This window comes from Equus asinus, chromosome X (assembly GCF_041296235.1).
Source record: "Equus asinus isolate D_3611 breed Donkey chromosome X, EquAss-T2T_v2, whole genome shotgun sequence".
Taxonomy (NCBI): Eukaryota; Metazoa; Chordata; class Mammalia; order Perissodactyla; family Equidae; genus Equus; species Equus asinus.
This window is the reverse complement of record NC_091820.1, coordinates 18,152,361-18,171,181: the sequence shown is the minus strand read 5'-3', so window position 1 is coordinate 18,171,181 and position 18,821 is coordinate 18,152,361. Positions and strand designations below refer to the sequence as shown.

Here is an 18,821-nt window from a genome sequence, read left to right as displayed (position 1 = left end):
AGTTATTTCCCTAGGTGGAAGAAAACAGTGGATGTTTAAAGGTCAACCTATTTGTGTGTTTGCTTATTTAGGTAGATTGCATTTGAGTAACAGCAATACTTGGTCTAGATAAAGTCGTCACTTCCCTGTCCTCCACTCCAACTTAAGTTATACCATCAGAAGTCCCTTAGGTGCACGCTTAAGGGCGGCATTTTGCCTGCGATTCTTCCGCTCAGCTCCAGCGTTCGTTCAGAGAGTTTCTAGATATTATTGCAGGGATGCTGTTTAGAAGAGAGGCAGCGTGGAGTCTAAGGTACCTTAGGGGGTGTTTTCAATAGTTTCCTACTTTTCTCAGTGCCTCATAATTTTTTTTCCTTCCCGGTGGTTTCATAGCTTCAGATGTCTTTGCACTGGAGGACTATGTAGAAGTCGTCTATCGGGTGCAATGTAGAAGACACCCTAGCAGCAACCTGGGCGGGTGGACTTCTAGCCTCTAGGTAAAGAGTCCCAGAGGCAAGGAGCTCCCTTCGTTTCAGGCATATCCGTTCCCTTATGAGGCAGTTTAATGGTTACAAAGATGGTGTGCAGCTAAAATGTGCCACCTCTTGCTTCCTTAGATACTTCCTCTGACTTCTGAAATTACACAGAACAGGTTTGATTCTCCTTGTATCTTTCTGTACTTCAGGGCCACTGTCAAGTCTCCTTGGGATTTCTGTTCATCCGGATAAAAAATGCTAGTTTCTGTAACGTTTCTCGATGTGACATGGTCTCCAGGATCCCTACCGATCCCGCTGTTGTTCATTGCAAATGGTCCATTGAAGACTTTTTTTTCTTACTTTTTTTTTTTTTTTTTGCTGAGGAAGTTTAGCCCTGAGCTTACATCTGTGCCAGTCTTCCTCCACTTTATATGTGGGTTATGACCACAGCATGACTGTGGAGTGGTGTACGTCCACACCCGGGCTCCAAACCCGTGAACCTAGACTGCCGAAGTGGAACGCACCGAATTGAACCGCTGTGGCACGGGGCAGCCCCCTTTGAGGACATTTTATGATATGATGCGTCGAGCTAAACAAAGAAATCCCCACCAATGGTCTTACCTTTACTAGTAGGTCCTCTTCACTAAACGAGACAGCTGTACCTATGAACTCTTAAGAAACAATGCTGCTTACAGGAACATGAGGGGCATTTAAGTCCATTTTTCCTCTACCCGTACTTAAAATGGTTGCTTTTTGCTTTTTTTCTTTTTGTCTGCTTAACTAAAAATAGGCTCTATATTTATCGTTTTGTATTCATCCTGTTAGTTTTGGTTTTTTAATGCTGATTCTCTCATTCATGCTATTATTCTCTAGTTTCAAGTCTTCTGGCAACTAAACGTTCATGGCATCTTTCTCTCTCCAGCCAAAGTTGCTGATTTGAACATGGTCAGATATCAGGTAGAAGACTTTGACACATTGGGAAAAACGTTCTCTCTGCCAGTACTTTTCCTGAAAGATGCTTTCTGAAAAAAAAAAACAAAGGTTGCTGGCGAAATATGTGTGGGAAAGATAGAACCCTATAGCCCTTCTGTGAGAGTCACAGTGCACCTTAGGTATCTCAGCAGCTCTTGTAGTCATAGGAATTGAGAAACTCCAGTGGGCATTTTTGAGCCACAACTTGCCATAGTAATTTGCCGATGGAACCTCTTCTCAGTATTTTAACTAAACTTTACATTTGGGATCATTTGAGATTTACAAAAAACTTGCATAGATTGTACAAGGGGTTCTCATAAACTCCTCATCCAGTTTCAGGTTCCTCCAATTAGATCATTTCACCCTACCATGGTACATTTGTCAAATAGGAAAGATCAATATTGGTGTGATAATATCAACCAAACGCCAGACTTTATGCCACCAGTTGTACCTTAATGTACTTTTCTGTTCCAGGATCCAGTTCAGGACACCACAGTGCATTTAGGTGTCATGTATGTTTGGTGACAGTTTCTCAGCCTTTGCTTACTTTTCATAACCTTGCCAGCTTAAGGAGTCATGCTCTGACATTTTGAGGAATGTCCTTCGAATTGGGTATGCCTGGTGTAATTTCTCACAATTAGACTTGGCTTATGAATTTTTGGAAAAACATCAGAGAGGTGAAGTGCCCTTCCTGCCACATCATCTTGGCTGGTAGCTGAGGTAACATGACCTGTCAGTGGTAATGTTAACCTTGGTCACTTGGTTAAGTGGTGTTAGCTGGGTTTTCCCCACTCTGCAATTATTATTTCTCCTTTTCCTTACTCTGTTCTTTGGAAGCAAGTCAATAAGTGCAGCTGACCCTCAAAGACCCACCTCCTTTTTAAAAGCAATTCTTAATAGCGTTTTGTACAACTAGTAAGGTTCTTTGTAACACAATTTGGAGAACACTGCTCTGGGCAAATTTAGATTGTCTGATGCACTTTTCTTTTCACCGCGTTGTTCAGCTGAATGTATTCCTATCAAATCACGTTACAACGCCTCCATGCTTCTCCAGGAATCATACGTGGAGTTTTTTTAAAGCATTTCTCATATCTTCTAAACAACTATTAAAAAGGAAAATTTGTTTTGTCAAGTGTGCCTTTTAATTATTGAAGTGTATGCCATGTTTCTGTGTCTCTGTCTTTATGCCTTCTTTTTCATGTTGAAGAATGCTACATGTTACAGAACCACAGACCCGTAGAGTTGTTGGCTCCATCAGAGGTCATCTTGTTCTTCTCCTTCATTACAGAGAGGATGAACTTGAGGCCCTAAAATCATTCTGGACTTGACCTGGAGTACTCAGCAAGTCCCTGAGAGTATCAAGTGAGAAAAATTTCTTGACTTGCAGACAGGGGCTCTTATTCCTCTGCTGTGAAGTGACTTGTTTCTGCTCCTCATGTTTTATGTGGGTGATATGGGAAAACAGAAGAAGCCGTGAGAAGGAAGTGGAGAGAAGTCATGGAGTAGGGAGAAAGGTGGTTGTAAAGTCTGAGTACAAGAGCAGGGCACTTTAATGTGGAACTCATTGTAGTGAATGACTGGCTTAGAAGACTTTTATGGGTATTGCAGGTTCTAAGAGAGTTTGAGTCTTCAGGGTCATTCGTTACCATCTATGATTGGTCTTTTCACTTGGAGAGATTGACTGTCACCTAAATTAAGGGCCACCAGTGTGACATCCTTTGCTTCAAATATCTTTGCCACAGGCTTATCTCGTATGTCTGAAATGTTCCCATTAGATATTTATCCCCGTGGGTTATGACTTGGTACCTTATTAACTTGCTTTTGAAAAAAAAAACACAAAAGCGTGAACTTCTCAATTAGATGCATTCTAGTGGTTGTTAAAGGGGAGGCGGAGGCAAAGGAGGAAGGGTTTGAGTTTCTGGTAAAGCATGTCTGAAGGTAAGAAGAAAGGTAATGAAAGGGAAGACAGTACGTTTAAGACACTCTTCACCCTTTTGCTTAGTGTGGTCCCTTACCTTATACTTAACCTTATAGGCAACAGTAGGAGAGTGAAACATTACAGGCACTGAATTGAGCTAATTTCCAATCACTCTAATTTTCACAAAATTTTCCTGTGGATAAGTTAAGATTGATAGCCTAACGCATTCTTACAGGTGGGAAACAATCTTTAGAAACAATCTTGGTAGTATTTTATTTAGTAAACTTCCTTTGATGATCTAAGCCAAACTAGACTTGTGGAGTTCCAGTTAGCATTGGTGATTATAAGAATCATAGTTGATTTTACATCTGTGGAGCACTTTGCATCTTATAAATTCCTGTAGAAATGGTCTAATTGGTTGATTCTGTCGGGCCATTACTCTGTCTACAGATGCAACATATTATGGCAACCCTGCCGTCGTTCTTGTACATGTTGGAGTGTTTACTTTCTGCACAGAGCCATACTCAATACTGTAATCTACGGAGGCGGCAGCAGTATGGGGTAGTGGGCAAGAACACTGGAACCTTAAGAACTGGGTCCAACTCTCAATTCTACCACTTACTAGCTGTGAGATTTTGAGCAAGTCCCAAGCTTCTTATCCCTTCTCTCTGCTACCTGTAGAATGACATACTAATACCTATCTCATACGCCTGGAGACACACACATGGTTACACTACTTGGTTCATAGTAGGAACTCTCCAAACCTCAATTATCCACGTTATAGAAGCATTAGGTGTATAGAGACAATTATGCCCCTTCCCAAATGCCGGTCCAAGAGTTTCCCTGATAGTTTCCTCTGGTCCATATCAAAATGAAAAGTACTAAGGTAAATAAGGTTTCTTCCATAAATCTAAATGCATTCCATTTAACCTTTTCAATTCTAACGTTGTGCCCATTTTTCGTTGTAAAATATCCTTTTAAAATTAAAAGGAGGATGAGAAATGATTTTCAAAGGTCTTTGCAAGATACAAAAAAGTAAAACTAATGCCAGTAGCCAGGTTTAATTTTGAAAGGTTACTGGTGTGTGAAAACCAATGAATTAGAAGCGCTCATCTAGCACATTAGGAAAGAAACAATTCAGAGTGCTATTGGGTATTAATCATGATGGCAGGCAAGAAGGGCTTGAGAGGGTCTCAGAGGCTGGAGAGTTGGGGAAGAGACCTATAAGGGATCTAGGTCTGATCTTTTACCAGGACGTATAAAATCAGAGACAGGAGGATGTTAAAGTTTCAGGGGAAGAAACCAATGTGGCCTTGGGGAGGACATTAGGGCAGCCTGGAGGACTAGGACAGAAGATTCAAGTTACGGAGAAAAGAGAAATCGTTTGGAGAAAAATAGAGTGGTGCGGCGAAGAGGAAAAGAAACTTACAGGAACCGTGAAGACAACCAAAGAAGTTTGAAGTTAATATGGTAAGAAGAGAGAGTGAACCTGGAGTGAAGGTGTCATATGACACTGTAAGTATTAATTAGGGAAGCAAGTCCATATGGGGAAAGTAGGATGCAGTGAAATGAAGTAAAGAATGGGGCTGTGTATGTGGTATTTTAAGTACATTGGAGGGAAAGACTTGAACAGAGTGGTGCAGTGGGAATTCAGAGAAAGGAAGAGCTAGAAAGCTCGCAACTAACGTGTTTTAGTCCTACTATATGCCAAACATTTTAAATGCATTATCTTGTTAAATCATCATTGCAGCCCCATAGCAGGTGTATTGTCCTTTTTGCTGTGAAAACACTGAAACTCAGTGAGGTTACATAATTCATCTAAGTCCATGCAAAGTTATGGTGAACAGTTTAGCTAAATTTAAACACAGGTCTGACTTCTTTAAAGGCCTTTTCCACTCCACTCCTATTTGTACAGGAAAACATGCTTGATTTGGTGGCTGATTCTAGAGATGGGATGAAAGGAGTACTTAATCCAAGATGACTCAAACTTATAGGTTGGAAATTCTTTGGAGCAAAGAATCTTGGAGCCATATGACAGGACAGTTGGAGAGGAAGTAATTTGTAAGCCAAGAAGAGGAGTTTGGTTTGACACATGTCCAGTTTGTGGCGTCGTGCGGACATGCAAGTGGAAATGCTAAGGAGGAGTGGAGATTTGGGACTGTACTTCAGATGAGAAGGCAGGAGGAGAGAGATGAGAATAATCAGCATAGAAGTTATATTTGAAACTGAGAGAATGAATATTCTTCCCGAGATGTAGAGAGTACCAAGAAAACGTTTAAGGATATCGTAAAGAATCAGAGAATTCATATAATTAGATAACGAGAAGAGGACAGGGAGTCAAGTGAGGAAAGAAGAAAAATTCAAGAGGATCAGAAGAGAACAGTATAATAAGAAAGAAGGCAAGAGAACATGTCAGGAAGGCTTGATAAACAATTTAAAATACTTCATAAAGGACAGGAGGTAAATAGACTACTGAATTTGGGAGAAAGAAATTGTCAATGACTTTCGAGAAGACCCTTTTTGTGGAGTGATGGAGAAACACATGTTGCTGGGAAGCAATGGGGATGAGAGACAACTGGACCACTGGGGAACTTTGGAGTGATGGGGAGAGAACTTTACATGTTGCCCCGAAGGCTGAAAGGCACTGTCTTAATTTCTAAAGAAAGCTGCTAGGAAACCAAGATGTCAGGGGCAAGTTACTGGGATTGTTCTGTGAAGGATCCATTGGATTTCAGGAAAAGTGCTTAACATCAGTATTGGAAGGAAACGCACTTTAATAGTCTTTCAAAGTACCTGGGAGGATAGGATGAGGGAGAGACTTACAGGGAAACAAAAACTTCTCGTTAACAGTTTCAGAAAAGGAAATTCTTTCTAAAAGGAGGGAGAGGAAGTACTAGGATTTCTTTCAAGGAGATTACAGTGCTCCTTTTCACCACCCATTAAACCTTTCTCCATCAAATTTAGTGTATTCTCCACAGGGCAGGGGGATGCATTATTTTGGTATATGAAGAAGTGAGGCTATCGACATAAGTAATTCTCCTTTCGGTGTAAGGAGTAAAAGAAATTGTAAGCTGTCACAAATGGCCGGATTTCATCATTTCTTATGGCTGAGTAGTAGTCCATCGTGCATAAATACCACATGTTCTTTATCCATTCGTCTCTTGATGGGCACCTAGGTTGCTTCCAAGTCTTGGCTATTGTGTATAATGCCGCAATGAACGTAGGGGTGCAAGTATCTTTATGCCTTTAAGAAATGATGAAATCCGGCCATTTGTGACAACATGGATGGACCTTGAGGGTATTATGCTGAGTGAAATAAGTCAGAGGGAGAAAGTCAAATACCGTATGATCTCACTCATAAGTAGAAGATAAAACCAACAACAAACAAACCCATAGCATTGGGGATTGGATTGGTGGTTACCATAGGGGAAGTGGGGGAGGAGGGAGGGCAAAAGGGGTGACTAAGCTCGCATGTGAGGTGATGGACTATATTTAGTTTTCGGGTGGTGAACATGATGTAATCTACACAGAATTCGAAGTATATTATGATGTACATCCGAAAATAAACAAATAAAAAAAAAAGAAATTGTAAGCTGATTGGCACCTGCAATATGCTCATGGGGAGAAATTCTTACCAACAATTTTCTATGGAAATGTTATCCTATTGGCATTCATTTTTAAAGTAATAATAACTTGGAATTATCCTTTGGGTCCCTTTTGAGGCATTTGAAGGGCTTTCCAGGACTACAGCCCTGTGTCGCTTAACCGAGGGGCAATGTTCTGAGAAATGTGTTGTTAGGTGATTTTGCCATTGTAGGAACATCACAGAGTGTACTTAAAACAAGCACAAGAGAAACTCATGCAATTAAGCGATGCAGTAACCACAAGATGTAAGAGGCTGCTGCCACTGTAACACGGCATAGTGCTTTTTTATACATAGAGTACACTCCAAAATAACGATAAAAAGTATAGTATAGTAAATCCATAAGCCAGTAACATAGTTGTTCCTTATCATTATCAGGTATTCTGTACTGAACATAATTGTAGGTGCTATACTTTTATGTGACTGTCAGTGCAGTAGATTTGTTTACACCAGCATCCCACAAACACGTGAGTAATGTGTTGCCCTACGTCTTTACATTGGCTACGACATCACTAGGCAATAGAAATATTTCAGCTCCCTTGTAATCTTATGGGACCACCATTGTATATGCGGTCCGTCATTGACCAAGACGTTATTATGCAGCCCATGACTGTCCTTCCCTTCTGAGAGCTATGGTGTAGGTAAGGGGAAAGAAGGACGGTGTTATCTACGTTATTTGCGTTATATGCAGAAGCCAAACAACAATCCTTAGAATCGTGGGATTTTAGAGGTGGAAAGGACCGACTCGGGAGTGCATGTCTTCTAACCCTCTCATTTGCAAGTGAGAAAGTTAACATCTACAGCAGCTCTGTCCACTAGAAATATAATGTGAGTCACAGATCCAATTTGAAAGTTTCTAGTGGCCACGTTAAGAAAAAGTAAAAGGGGAGACCTCTGATTCTGGACAAGATGGTGTAGGCACATTTTCCCTATTCTTCTTGCTTATTTTATTTAATATGTAAAATGAACAAGAAGAATCTGACATCTGGAGACAGAAGGCAGACCAGCTGAGGACTTTGGAACTTGGGGACTGAGAAAATGGTGAGTTCCCTGGGTTTTCTTTTTGCCTCCCTTATGTCTTGGATTGGGTGCTGTAGAAGCCTGCAGCCCGGAAACACCCACAGGCACAGCAAAAAGCATGTCCCAAGAAAAACCTGTTCTTTTGAGCCAAAGGAGCAGGAAAGGAGCAGCCGAGCAAGAAGGAAATCTTTTTGATGATAACTGCCTGCTCACAGATCACAGAAAAAAGCCAAAGCCAAGAACATAGTGCACCTCCCCTGGCTGCATCAGCAGAGGCCAAGCGTGGATTTCCTAGATTTCCATCTCCATCCATTGGTAATGAGACACCTCTACTTCTCCCAATGGGGGGTGTCTGAGAAGCCCAGTCTCCAAGACTATATTTTCAGCACTGCCTAGAAGTAATTGGATGCCCTGTCCACATCACTACCGCCATCATGTCAGTGGAAACCACATGGGGAGCCTGGATTTGCACCCTCACCTAGCAGTACTGAGACATACCTTGCTTTCTCCAGTGTATGTGAAGTCTGAATGGGGAGCCTGAGCTTCCACACCTGCCTGGCAGTAATGAGGCTGGGCCCGACTTCCCGCAGCAGCATGCTATCAGTGGAGGCCTGCTAAAACGGAAGATTTAAATAATATCCAAAGTCTCCTAATACGCAAAACATCTGAGATAGAAGTGAGTATCACTCATCTAGAACGAGGAAAATCTCAAGCCAAATGAGAAAAAGACATTAATAGATGCTCCCATTGAGAAGACACAGACAGTGGAATTATCTGAAAAGGGTTTAAAGGCAACCATCAGAAAAAAGCTTTAGTGAGCCGTTATGAACATACTTGAAACAAGCAAGAAAAAAATAGTCTTAGGAAGAAGTAGAAGATAGAAAGAAGAACTAAATAGAAATTTTAGAACTGAAAAATCTAATGACTTCCCTACGTGGACTCAGTCAAGACTGGAGATGAGAGAGGAATGAAGCAGTGAACTTGATGAGAGAACATGAGAAATTACCTGATCTTAACAACAGAGAGAAAACAGACTGAAAAGACAGTTATCAGAGCCTCAGGGATCTGTGGACAATAATAAAAGCTGTAATAGTCATGTCATTGGAGTTCCAGAAGAGGAGAAAGAATATGGGTATATGGGACAACTAGAGCTGCTAACTGGATGTGTAACACGACAAATACATATGAGTTTTGTTTGTAAGGAAAACAATTTAATACTTTGGCCTCTAAGGACCCTCTCCTTTGAAATCTACCTTCTCTCAAATAGAGGGACGGGGTCCTAGCAGCCGTGTTTTTCTTAGAGGGCCCTATTACCATCAGCCCTCCCCCTCATAACACTTGATTGGAGCGTGAGTGGACACCTGGTCGAAATTAGACCTATCAGATCTTCTCTTACAGAGGTATAAACTTAAAGACGAGAGAGGCTAGCTCAACCCAGCCTGATGTCATGAGCATATGTAATGTAAACCAGAGAGCTGTGGAATCAGCCATCTTCCACCACGTGCATGGAGAAACAGCAAATGGCAGTCTGTGGAGGGAGAAGAATGGAGCGGACGTGCACAGAGAAACAGAGGTGAAGAACATGCGTGTTCCACAGGTAGAGAGACCCAACGAGGGTCTTCTTTATGGAAACACCTCCCAAAACGAAGCCACCATGTTTTTGGAATTCTTTTTGTAATACATTAACATTTATAATTTGTGGGAGTGACAATTAGGTTGAATTGGCCTGAGTGTTAACATCGTCTCCCCATACCATCCTCTCCTGTTTTAAAAAACTGTTGAGGATGATGTTAATGTCTCTTTTATCCTGGGTGCTTTATATGCATATCATTTAATCTTTCAGAAGCAGAAATTAAAATCTCCATCCATCTTTTACAGCTGATAAAACCAAGACTTAGGGCTTTTATATGACTTGCCTAAATTCACGGAACTGATTCATACAGGTCTTTGTCACTCCTAAGACTTCACCGTTAACCATTACGTTATACTTGAAGCTGGGGCAGCAACCAGTATCTTCTAAGAATGGGGAGAGATCTTTGCTCCTTATCTACAGGAACAGTTAAGTTCAGCCTACTCTGCGTATTCTGTACCATATTCTGAGCTCTGAAAGACAGAGTGTGGTCTGGAGGAGGTAGTGGTCAGGCAGGCTGTGTGTTCTCAGAAAAATTAGACACACACACGTGTTTGAACTGTGGAAGGGGAGCGTAAGGAGGAGACTATTTCCCAGAAGCAGAAGATGCTTACTCCCTTTAGTTAACATGATTTTACGCTCTTTTATCCATGAGATAGTAAAGTTAAAATGGAATGTCATACGGTTTCCTGAGAAATTACTAGAAGAGAGGGTGTGTGTTGTAGGAAAGACCTACAAACAGAATAAAGCCAGAAATGCCTGGGAAGAGATGTGACAGGGCCACATTTATTGATTCCAGAGAAAATTAAAACATTTATGTAAAATAGCACATGGGTCCTCACAGGACACAAGCCTAAAAGCAATTAGTTCAGGCTTCAAAGGGATTTTGCTGACTATGAGAGATGAGTTCCAATTGAGATTGTAGTCAGGACCTGCCCCAAACTCATCAGAATACTTATTGCCGAAAGTTTACAACAAATCGCAAGCTTTGGATGATTAGACGGATGTTAGTAAAGCTTGGGTAAACATCACTGCAGACATTTGACCCTATAGGAAGGTCTAGAAGAAAACAAGTTTGCAGTGGGAGAAGGGACCTGAAGGGCAACGTGTGCGTGTGTTGGGAAAGCAATAAGAGGCTCTCACTATCGTTTATGTGCTAGGAGAGGAAGTGATGTCAAAGATTATGGTAGTTTTGTGAGCTTGAATGGCATTGAACAGCTTCAGCAGGATTTCAGAAGTGAAATGGAGGAGTCAGCATAAAGAGAAAGGACCAGTGCTTCCATCTTTCCTCTTAATTATGGGTTTGGATCCAATCAATACATCCAGCAATCCTCAATTACCATTTTTTTTTATTAAGAGAAGAGTGCCTGGGCTACAGGAAGGCAGGGGGAGAGAGAAAAATGTTTTGCTGACTTTTTGGGTATTCTTTTTAGAAAATACTTGCTATTTGCTTCTTTTTAAATGGAATTTTGAAGCTCAGGTGGAAAAACAAAGATGACCCATCACTTCCTCTCTCCTTATTCCCCTTCTGTGTAAAAAGATTTCTTTTAAAATTCCTCATGTTCCAGAGAAGATTCCCATTGCTCTTGGCTATGTATGTCCATTGGGTAGAATCATTCACTCTAGGCCCCTCTATGTTGTTAGTTGCAAGAAACTCTCTGGTCGGCTACATTGCAAATCTGTCAGAGGCAGTGATGTACTCCAGGTGCAGCCATGTGTGCAAGCTGTTAAAGCTACTCGTTCAGATGACCTTGATATTGGGTCTCTCCATGACTACTGCTCACGTTTTCTACTCTGCCGGTTTCTCACTTCTTCCTCTAATTGCTGCCGATTGTTCAAAAGCTGGGCTTGTTTGATATGCTTCTAAGTTTTTATAAAATCACAGCAATCCCCTATAGAATCCTGTGTTTTTAGTGTCCCTATTAAATAAAACTTCGGGGGAGAGTTTAATGTGCTTATTCTAGTCAACTCTCATCCCAGCAAAGTAGACCTCATTGGGGCCTCTTCTCAATAATGGAAAATTCAGTGCCTCCACACAAGATACTGGAGGGCTATTTTTACAATTTATCAGCTAGGATGATTAGTGCTGCTGGTAGTACAGTACTGAACTACTAATGACTTAAACAATAAGGACATTTATTATTTCAGATAATGCAAGGTTCAGAGATGGAGGATTCCTGGGTGTATTTGTGAGGTCCAATATTTATTGGACGTAGCACCTATGAACCATAAAGAGGAAAAAGATCAGGAGTAGTCAGGGAAATCCTTCTGACCACAGCTCATGTCTGATTCCTGTGAAAGGAGAAGGGAAGGAAGGTTTGGGTCGGAAGAGCCTAAGACTCTGGTGAGCCTCTGAGAAACGCACAAGCAACCTAAGAGGGAGCTCCTCTGAAAACACGGCCCAGAGAGGAGTCCCCTGTTGGGCAGATGTGACTGGGCCCCAGTGCCCCACTGCGCTCGGTTATTCGCTAGAACTTCCAGGAAGAGCTTGGCCTCATCTCACTGCTGCCATGGATTGTTTGAGCTGGGGGCTGTCAGCCTAGTGCACTCCTTGCAACTGATCAGCAAGCTCGTTCTTGAACAGAGGTCTGAGTGGCACACCTCCATAGCTGCCACATAGGGTTTAATTCAGCAGCACGGTTGTGCCGTCCAGGATCCAGGTGCTTTCCAAATCTATATTCAGTGATATGTATCATGTTGGTAGTATTCTTCAGATTCGTTTCCTCACTGCCTGAAAAGGACTGTCACAGCCTCATGTCTTCACACAACTGTGTACAAAAGCAGGACGGAGAGCTTGTCCTCACATGCCTCTGTCCTTAAAGGAGGAAGATCTTTCCTTAAAGTTGCCAATCAGACTTTCCTGTGAGTCCCATAGGCCAGGTTTGAGTCACATGCCTGTGCTTTAGCTCCAAGGGAAGCTAGGAAAGTGAATTTCTGGGTTTTTCAACCTAATAATGGGAAGTGGGTTGTGCCAGCCCATAGGAAGGGGCATAGGAGGGAGGCGGTGCGAGTGGCTGTTCTGTAGGTAAACCAACAATGCCTGCCACCCTAAATATTGCTAAGGTCGCACTTCATAATCTTGTTCCCAGAAAATCCAACGTTAGAGGTGATAAGCTGGTTACCGGATGTATGACTTGTCACAGTGGCAGGTTCTTTTGCTTATCTCGCACTCCTCACATGTTCCCATCCCTTCCCCCAGCCAGGAACATAAGGCATCGTTGCATTCTTACTTCATGTCATTTCATACTTTTCTTTTATTGTTGTTTTGTTTCACAGTTTCCTAAATTCCTGGGTGAACAGATATGCCACCATTCTGTTTAGACTGATGTTTTAGAAGGACTCCTGGAAAGTCTGGTTGCATTAATTGCTGGCTGTAGTTCTGACATTTTAAACTTTCAGTTTATCATGCAGGTTTCTCCGGTGCTAGAAGGCTACAGAGACACTTCAGGCCCGCGGAGAAGAGTAGGGACAACATTGCCTAGTGTGAAAATACCTGTACAGGGTTCTTTGTTGGTGCAAACTGAGCTGCCCATATGCTTTCCCTAATAATGTCTTTCTCTCCTCTTCTTTGTTTCTATACACTCTACTCAGCTTCTTTGTTGAATCCTTACTTTTCAGCACAGAGCTTGTCAGCTGTACTACTTACCTGTAGAACCGCTTACTGTTTGAAGTTGGGAAAGCTTCTTGACCTCTGTCATATTTGTTCTCTGATCTGTAAAATGAGATAGAAATGGCCCTTCGTTTGGGTGCCATGGAACAAACAGCAAATCATTGCCAACATCTCATCTTCTTACTCATTTATCTTATGACATTAGAAAACTATTTCTTCACGTGGAGAGAATTGATAATATAATCTGTGTAATTATTTATGTCTTTCTCTTTTTTAGTTTTTCATGCAATTATTTGCTTCATCCTAAAAAGAAAATAATTCCAAAGTTTGCAAGTAAAACCAAAAAGAACCCACAAATTTTATTTTTCTATGAAAGTAGACTTCTGTGAGATTCTGCTGTTTGTTTTCTTGAAAAAGGAGATGAGATGTTCAAGTTTTCCTCTTGATAATATATATGACATCTCTTGTTTCTAGACATAAAGTGTTGTTTGTTACAAAAGTAAGTTGTGATTGCCATCGTGTCTTCTCCAACACCTACTCACCCTGTGTGCAGCAGCACTGAACTCTGCCTGGTCCTTTCCCGCTGCTAATGTTAGACAATGCTGCAGTGCTATTCGCAGTGCTCTCGTGGCCAATCTTTTCAGAAGTGGGTGGCCAAGACCCTCTTCCTAGTCTGTCTTAGTCAAGAGGCTCCACTGAAACCTGTCCACCATGGTGACCCTGCTGGTATTTGAGATAGCGGTGCTATAGCTTTCAGCATCACAGCAACACCCAGCTGCCGCAGTTTGACAACCAGGAGGCCTGAGGATGGGGTTGATGGCCATGGAATGGCCAGATCAAGAAGTGGAGTTAATGAGTCAATTTTTTTGCTTTTGTCTGAGTGACCTTGCACAAAGAAACACGCATGAGTATATTTACACATAGTTATAGTTAGTGTTTTTAAGTAAAACTGGAATCTCACTCTTCGACAGTATTTCTTTTAACAATGTCATCTAATTATTTTTGACTTCTTATTTTGCTATGTTAGAGTCAGAAAACACTGACTGTGAAATCCATGTCATCATAAAAATGAAAACAGGACTGGTGTTCCCAGTGGTCACTTCTGAAAGGACAACAGGTCCCTAAGTTGGAAACCAAGCCCCATTCTTTTTATTTACAGTTTTATTAATGCACAAAGAATTGCATATATTTAATGTGCAAAATTTGATGAATTTGGACATAGGTAAACACCCGTGATACCATCACCACTATCAGATAATAGGCAGATCCAACACCTCCCAGAGTTTTCTCGTTTTCCTTTGGTTTTTCTTTTTGTCTGTCTGTGTCATAGGAACACTTAACATCATTCTGATTATTAAACAGAAGGTGAGTTATGGGCCAACAGATGTTACCAAAGAAAACAAGGAACCGAAATAGAAAGGTTGAGTTTTGCTGCATGAGAATAAAATAATGCACTTATTTTTGTTCATAAATTCGTTTGCTCAGATATTTACTGTGCTATTACTCTATTCCACTGGTGTTGTTTTTAGCACTTAAGATGCAGTGGTGCAAAAGAGACCAGTTTCTTATCCATGAGGTTTACCTTTTAGTGCAGAAATAGAAGAGAAGCTTTTGTTTTGAAAACCTTCAACTACAATGACTCTTGAATTAATTTCTTCAGTCATTTAATTATTCATTAAGTTACTTTGAAGCAGTTATTCAAAAATCGTGTTCCACGTCATATTTACCATAATAAAGATGATATTACTTGAAGAAATTTTTTGGGCACAAAATAAAGATTAAAGCCACATATAACTTCATAATGTAGAAGACTATGGCGATCAGTAATGTGTGTCTATGTCCTCTGTTTTTTTCTGTATTTAGATTTATGGACCACTGTAATTTTCTGAAAACAAAGGAATTGATTTTATAAATTACTTTCCCTCATTCTCTTAAATATCCTTTAAGAAGATGATTTCTACTATTCCAAGTCAGGAATAAATATGTGGCAATTTATTTAACTAGTGCTCCATCATTCTATCATTTATTTAACTAGTATTTTATCATTGTATCATTAATTAGTAGTATATCTAGCAGGTTTTTTCCTCAAATTTAATTATTTATGTAAAAGTATGAGAAATAGCGTTGTATACACTTCTTGGTATGTGTTTATGACTATCTCCTTAAGGTAAATGTCTACAAGTGATATGACTGGGCTAAAGTCTATTAAACATATACAGATTTCATACATCATCTCAACTAAACCTCCAAGAAATATAATCTTACCAAATTATAATTTATCAATGTTTATTTCCCTGCATCCTTCCTAGTGTTAGGTATTTTCATGTCTCCTTCTAATCACGGCCCAATTGTCTAGAGAAGAAAGTATGTCATTGGTTTATTTCATTCCTTTGATGATAAAGAAGTTAAGCACTTTTTCGCATTTATTGTTCACTTTTGTCTTGGTAATTGCCTTTTACATTTCTGCCCATATGTCTACTTTGATATTCACCTGGTATGTTTTCTTTGTGAAACTCTGTAGTTAAACATAAATAACGGTAATTGTGTTGTATATTTTAAATTATTTTTCTGGTGTTTCCTTTGCCTTTTATGGTATTTTGGACATTCCATTTTTACAGTGTTAAACCTATTAACATTTACCTTTAATTTTCTGCGGCTACTTGTGTGGTCAAAATCTTTTTCCAATTTATGTCAGAAACTATTTTCCTATCTGAGCTTCAATTTGTTTTATTTATTTATTTTTTTATTAAGGTTATGAAAGTTAACATCCTTGTGAAATTATAGTTGTACATCATTATTAGTCATGTTGTAGGTACACCACTTCACCCCTAGTGCCCTCCCCCACCCCTCTTTCCCCTGGTAACCACCGATCAGTTCTCTTTGTCCATATGTTAACTACCCCCTATGAGTGGAGTCATACAGAGTTGATCTTTCTCTGTCTGGCTTATTTCACTCAACATAATACCCTCAAGGTCTATCCATGTTGTTGTGAATGGGACGACTTTGTCCTTTTTTATGGCTGAGTAGTATTCCATTGTATATATACACCACCTCTTCTTTATCCAATCATCAGTTGCTGGGCACTTAGGTTGGTTCCATGACTTGGCTATTGTGAATAATGCTGCGATGAACATAGGGGTGCATGGAACTTTTGGAATTGGTGATTTCAGGTTCTTAGGATAGATACCCAGTAGTGGGATGGCTGGGTCAGAAGGTATTTCTATTCTTAACTTTTTGAGGAATCTCCATACTGTTTTCCATAGTGGCTGCACCAGTTTTCATTCCCACCAAGAGTGTATGAGGGTTCCCTTTTCTCCACAGCCTCTCTAACATTTGTTACCCTTGGTTTTGGATATTTTTGCCATTCTAACAGGTGTAAGGTGATATCTTAGTGTAGTTTTGATTTGCATTTCCCTGATGATTAGTGATGATGAGCATCTTTTCATGTGTCTATTGGCCATCCGTATACCTTCTTTGGAGAAATGTCTGTTCATGTCCCCTGCCCATTTTGTAATTGGGTTGTTTGATTTTTTTATTGTTGAGTTGTGTGAGTTCTTTGTATATTATGGAGATTAACCCTTTGTCGGATAAATAACTTGTGAATATTTTTTCCCATTTAGTGGGCTGTTTTTTTGTTTCAATCCTGTTTTCCCTTGCCTTGAAGAAGTTCTTTAGTCTGATGAAGTCCCATTTGTTTATTCTTTCTATTGTTTCCCTCATGTGAGGGGTTATGGTGTCCGAAAAGATTCTTTTGAAGCTGATGTCAAAGAGTGTACTGCCAATATTCTCTTCTAGAAGACTTATTGTTTCAGGCCTAATCTTTAGGTCTTTGATCCATTTTGAGTTTATTTTAGTAAATGGTGAAAAAGAATGGTTGGTTTTCATTCTTTTACATGTGGCTGTTCAGTTTTCCCAGCACCATTTGTTGAAGAGACTTTCTTTCCTCCATTGTAGGCCCTCAGCTCCTGTGTCAAAGATTAGCTGTCCATAGAGGTGTGGTTTTATTTCTGGGCTTTCAATTCTGTTCCACTGATGTGTGTATCTGTTTTTGTACCAGTACCATGCTGTTTTGATTGCTGTAGCTTTGTAGTATGTTTTGAAGTCAGGGATTGTGATGCCTCCAGCTTTGTTCTTCTTTCTCAGGATTGCTTTAGCAATTTGGGGTCTTTTGTTGCCCCATATGAATTTTAGGATTCTTTGTTCAATTTCTGTAAAGAATGACATTGGAATTCTGATTGGGATAGCGTTGAATCTGTAGATTGCTTTAGGTAGTATGGACATTTTAACTATGTTTATTCTTCCAATCCATGTGCATGGAATGTCTTTCCATCTCTTTATGTCGTCCTCGATTTCTTTCAAGAACGTCTTGTAGTTTTCATTGTATAGATCTTTCACTTCCTTGGTTAAATTTATCCCAAGGTATTTTATTCTTTTTGTTGCAATCGTGAATGGGATTGAGTTCTTGAGATCTTTTTCTGTTAGTTCATTGTTAGCATATAGAAATGCTACTGATTTATGTATGTTGACCTTATACCCTGCAACTTTGCTGTAGTTGTTGATTGTTTCTAATAGTTTTTCTATGGATTTTTTGGGGTCTTCTATATATAAGATCATGTCGTCTGCAAACAGTGAGAGTTTTACTTCTTCGTTGCCTATTTGGACTCCTTTTATTTCTTTTTCCTGCCGAATTGCTCTGGCCAAAACCTCCAGTACTATGTTGAATAGGAGTGGTGAAGGTGGGCACCCTTGTCTTGTTCCTGTTCTGAGAGGAATGGGTTTCAGTTTTTGTCTGTTGAGCATGATGTTGGCTGTGGGTTTGTGATATATGGCCTTTATTATGTTGAGGTACTTTCCTTCCATACCTATTTTATTGAGGGTTTTTATCATAAATGGATGTTGGATCTTGTTGAATGCTTTCTCTGCATCTATTGAGATGATCATGTGGTTTTTCTTTCTCATTTTCTTTTTTTTTTTTTTTAAGATTTTATTTTTTTCCTTTTTCTCCCCAAAGCCCCCTAGTACATAGTTGTATATTCTTCGTTGTGGGTCCTTCTAGTTGTGGCATGTGGGACGCTGCCTCAGCGTGGTTTGATGAGCAGTGCCATGTCCGCGCCCAGGATTCGAACCAACGAAACACTGGGCCGCCTGCAGCGGAGCGCGCAAACTTAACCACTCGGCCACGGGGCCAGCCGTCTTTCTCATTTTCTTAATGTAGTGAATCACGTTGATTGACTTGCGGATATTGAACCATCCCTGTGCCCCTGGTATAAATCCCACTTGATCATGGTGTATAGTCTTTTTGATATATTGCTGTATTCAGTTTGCCAAAATTTTGTTGAGGATTTTTGCCTCTATGTTCATCAGTGATATTGGCCTGTAGTTTTCCTTCTTTGTGTTGTCCTTGTCAGGTTTGGGGATCAGGGTGATGTTGGCTTCATAGAATGTATTAGGGAGTGCTCCATCTTCCTCTATTTTCTGGAATCGTTTGAGAAGGATAGGTATTGAATCTTCTTTGAATGTTTGGTAGAATTCTCCAGAGAAGCCGTCTGGTCCTGGACTCTTATTTTTGGGGA

The 18,821-nt window shown here is 40.3% G+C and overlaps 1 long non-coding RNA gene across 1 annotated transcript in view; it reads left to right on the top strand.

Annotated features, from left to right (window-relative positions):
* Positions 1-18,821, top strand: part of LOC123282457 (uncharacterized) — a 779,045-nt gene that overhangs the window by 362,371 nt on the left and 397,853 nt on the right. The window lies entirely within an intron of this gene.